Below are 4,892 nucleotides of genomic sequence, written 5' to 3'. Positions count from 1 at the left end.
GCATTGTGGGCACGGCCTTTCATCCAGCTCTGGTTTTTGATGATTAGGAGCCAATTGGACAGAATGCGTCACGACATCTCTCAGGAGGAATCCAGCAACTGTATCAATCAATGCCAGGCCGAGTAATTGTTTACATAAGCGCCTGAGGTGGACAAACGTGTTATTGACTTGCCCAATTTGTGAAGCTCTTCCTCTTGAATATATCATCCAATTTTTCTGAAATTGCGGTCATTTGTTTGTCTGTACACGTACATCACATTCCTTCGTGGTGGATCTTTTTGTTCTTCTTTTGAGTGTATATTCTCTATGCAAACAAATTAAACTTCAATTAAACATTGGCAACGTACCGTTCTCTGCAGAGCTGAATAGTGTTCACATTTTCAAAAAGCTGAATGAAGACGCCTCTGTAAACGTTTATGGCATCCAATATTCAGATCGCGAGTGGATGATTGTAGAAGATAAACCAGATGACAAAGAATTCTGAGTTGTAACACTGCACATCACAAAATAAAATCGCGAGAAACATGTAAATATAGTAATGTCGCTGGTTGCTAATATAGATATATGTCATTTCTACTGCATAAAAAGCTAGTCGAGGCTTGCACGGAGTAGCATCACTGCTTTTCGCCGTTCAGTTATAATCTGTGAACGCTGCCTGTGTTATTTTCATTTCAAGGAAAAGACAGATGCGCGTTTAGTTGACTGCGCACATTTTAAACGAGACGGCAATGTCAAGAACGATTCTATAAAATCTACACAGTTCTCCAACAAACTGAAATTGTTTTTTGTAACTTACGCTGGTACGGAAGGTTACTGGAACCAGTTGCTATTTACAGTCGTAGCAGTGACACTGGTTCGTATTCTGATCATCTACATTAGCATAAACGATTCATTGCCTACTACACACATTGCGGCTGTCACCAGGAATATCCTGAGTTTAAATTGTACAGAGCCAACGATTGTTTGGAATGTTTCGTTGTACACCTTTGTGCAACAGCTGAGACTGTACATGGGTTTTTATTCCAAAATAAAAAGACAGTAATATGCCCCGAAGAAGAATTATTGGTTTGCCTGGCGGAAGTCTGCCGTATGCGAGGAAACCATTTAAGTAAGGCGATGTCAAACACGGAGACCACTGTCATTCCACGGTTGCGCACGGAGGCGCAGCACATACCATTGGCAACGTGACCTGCAACTGCAACATACTGGAAGGCAGATTTTGTATAGCTACCTTAACTGCGGCAACAAATTTTCAAAGGCGGAATTTTTTTAACGGAAATTTAGTCCCCATCGAATTGAGCAAGCTAAGTGTAGTCTTTGATAAACCCATTGCACTATGAATGACCACTATGGATTTTTCGAAAAATGCTTTTTATCAATTTTCACTATGAATGCACATTAAGTAAGTTTCAAGAGAAACGTGGAAGACTGTGCTACACGGACACCGACTGCTTAATCTACTACATTAAAAATCTACGAGAATATCAGGAGCGATATGAGTACAGAGTTTGTTGTATCAGGATTCCCTGACAATAACTGGAACAAGATTCCAGTTGTAAATAAAAAAAAAGATTAATTTAAAGAAAGACAAACTTAATGGTGAACCTATTACAGAATTTGTTCGCCTAGAAGCAAAAATATATGCCCTTGAAACTGAGTCTGGAATGATAATGCACAGTTCGCCTACAAGCAAAAATATATGCTCTTGAAACTGAGTCTGGAATGATTATGCACAGAGAAAAATGAGTATAACAATATTGTGTCCGTAGATGAGATCGACAGGAAGTGCACAATGGCTAAGCAGGGATGGCTAGAGGACAAAGGTAAGGATTTAGAGGCTTATCTCACTAGAGGTAAGATAGATACTGCCTACAGGAAAATTAAAGAGACCTTTGGAGAACAGAGAGCCACTTGTATGAATATCAACAGCTCAGATGGAAACCCAGTTCTAAGCAAAGAAGGGAAAGCAGAAAGGTGGAAGGAGTATATAGAGGGTCTATACAAGCGCGATGTACTTGAGGACAATATTATGGAAATGGAAGAGGATGTAGATGAAGATGAAATGGGAGATACGATACTACGTGAAGAGTTTGACAGAGCACTGAAAGACCTAAGTCGAAACGAGGCCTCGGGAGTAGACAACATTCCATTAGAACTACTGACGGCCTTGGGAGAGCCAGTCTTGACAAAACTCTACCATCTGGTGAGCAAGATGTATCAGACAGGCGAAATACCCTCAGAATTCAAGAAGAATATAATAATTACAATCCCAAAGAAAGCAGGTGTTGACAGATGTGAAAATTACCGAACTATCAGTTTAATAAGTCACAGCTGCTAAATACTAACACGAATTCTTTACAGACGAATGGAAAAACTGGTAGAAGCCGACCTCGGCGAAGCTCAGTTTGGATTCCGCAGAAATGTTGGAACACGTGAGGTACTACTGACCCTACGACTTATCTTAGAAAATAGATTAAGGAAAGGCAAACCTACGTTTCTAGCATTTGTAGACTTAGAGAAAGTTTTTGACAATTTTGACTGGAATACTTTCTTTCAAATTCTAAGGGTGGCAAGGGTAAAATACAGCGAGCGAAAGGCTATTTACAATTTGTACAGAAACCAGATGGCAGTTATAAGAGTCGAGGGGCATGAAAGGGAAGCAGCGGTTGGGAAGGGAGTGAGACAGGGTTGTAGCCTGTGCCCGATGTTATTCAATCTGTATATTGAGCAAGCAGTAAAGGAAACAAGAGAAAAATTCGGAGTAGGTATTAAAGTCCATGGAGAAGAAATAAAAACGTTGAGGTTCGCCGATGACATTGTAATTCTGTCAGAGACAGCAAAGGACTTGGAAGAGCAGTTGAACGGAATGGACAGTGTCTTGGAAGGAGGATATAAGATGAACATCAACAAAAGCAAAACGAGGAGGATAATGGAATGTAGTCGAATTAAGTCGGGTGATGCTGAGGGAATTAGATTAGGAAATGAGACACTTAAAGTAGTAAAGGAGTTTTGCTATTTGGGGAGCAAAATAACTGATGATGGTCGAAGTAGAGAGGATATAAAATGTAGACTGCCAATGGCAAGGAAAGCGTTTCTGAACAAGAGAAATTTGTTAACATCGAGTATAGATTTAAGTGTCAGGAAGTCGTTTCTGAAAGTATTTGTATGGAGTGTAGCCATGTATGGAAGTGAAACATGGACGATAAATAGTTTGGACAAGAAGAGAATAGAAGCTTTCGAAATGTGGTGCTACAGAAGAATGCTGAAGATTAGATACGGGATGTCCCACCTAACTTTGCCACGTCATACACTTCAGAATGTGTGAAAAATGCAATTGGCTAGGGATTCGCCTATGTGAGCGGCTCACACAATGGGCAGGAATGCACAATGGAAGTTAACAAACATCATTTTCAACATTAAGTTCTTTTAAATTGCACGTGTATGTTTTTCCTACGGAAATGAAAGCCACAGGCACAATTAGTGACGGCAGCTTTGTTTTCACTGTTCTAAACTTCAGACCGTCTGAAATACTTAAAACTTTAAAGGATGGCATCGGCGCCACAGTTTCTGCAGTAATTCGCAGAGAGAGGGTTGCCTACAGCAGCCTTCAGGACAGTGCAGGCAACCCGCATTGCATAATTACGGCAGAACCTGTGGAACCGTTTCTATCACTTAAAGACTAAGTATTCCAGAAGGTATAGGGTTTAGAGCAGTGAAACCAAGTATGCCATCAGTAACTGTGCATCTGCTTTTCATTTCTGTAGAAAAAACAGACGTGTGCCACATGAAAACGTAAATTTGTACTGACAGCGGCGTTCGTTTACTTCTACGAATTGTGAATTCTTACCCACTGTCTGAGCCCCTGACGCAGGTGTATCTCTGGCCAATTGCATTTGTCAAATTTTGTTTCATTTCGGAAATATACGAGGTGGCAAAGTTAGGTGGGACACCCTGTGTATTGCAACTGAAGATGCTATTATTACCACTTTTAACTTCATTTATGCTTTCTGTGACATTTGGGCTAGATATATATATTTCAATTTCTCGTAAGCAAGAAGAATAGACCTGCAAATGAGTCCAGTTTAATAATAACAAAAATATTTCGTTGTCTCTTATCACGTACCAGCAATAGCGCCTACCTGGCGTTTATGTGTCTTTTTTAATCTCTTGGAGTAGTGTCGTACTGAGACGATATTTACTGAAAGCAAAAGAGACACATGAATTATAGGTTTCAGATGTCCTTAGGTTAATTAGGTTTAAGTAGTTCTAAGTCTAGAGGACTGATGACCTCAGATGTTAAGTCCCATAGTGCTTAGAGCCATCTGAACCATTTTGATTCTTATTGATAAGAGTAGGATTTAAATAGGTCTTTTATGAATATGTGGCATATGCACTTGGCAGTGAATCACAGTGGTTACGCTTCCTGCTGCAATTTAATCTTCACTTTCAATAGGCAGTATGTCCAGTTTTGTGCTGAAAACTTGACCATTAATTTGCTAATGCGCTAGGGATTTAAAATCATTTTCGGCACTGACGACATCAGAGAACAGATTCAATTGGCGCTGACTCGGAATAGTAATTAATCAGGAAACAGAATCGTTGTGGCCCAACCAGGCTTTACCGTAGTACCGTTTCTCTCTCACAGTGACAGTGTGATACTTTGAAAGCCCGAAAAAAAGCAAAGGTGCAGCGGAATTGATAAACAACGCACACGTAAGGCAGTTCTCGTCATGCCAGATAAGACTGTTTGTAGCCGACACGTCAGACAGGAGAATGACTCACGTAACGACCGGCCATCCACGAGAGTCGCGTCCATTAAGGAAGACATCAGCACTGTTTGGTATAACTGGGGAACGTAGGGCTCGAAGCGCAGAAACAGAATAACCTCTTGT

Source organism: Schistocerca serialis, chromosome 2 (assembly GCF_023864345.2).
Source record: "Schistocerca serialis cubense isolate TAMUIC-IGC-003099 chromosome 2, iqSchSeri2.2, whole genome shotgun sequence".
In the NCBI taxonomy this organism is placed as follows: Eukaryota; Metazoa; Arthropoda; class Insecta; order Orthoptera; family Acrididae; genus Schistocerca; species Schistocerca serialis.
This window is presented reverse-complemented; position numbering follows the sequence as displayed.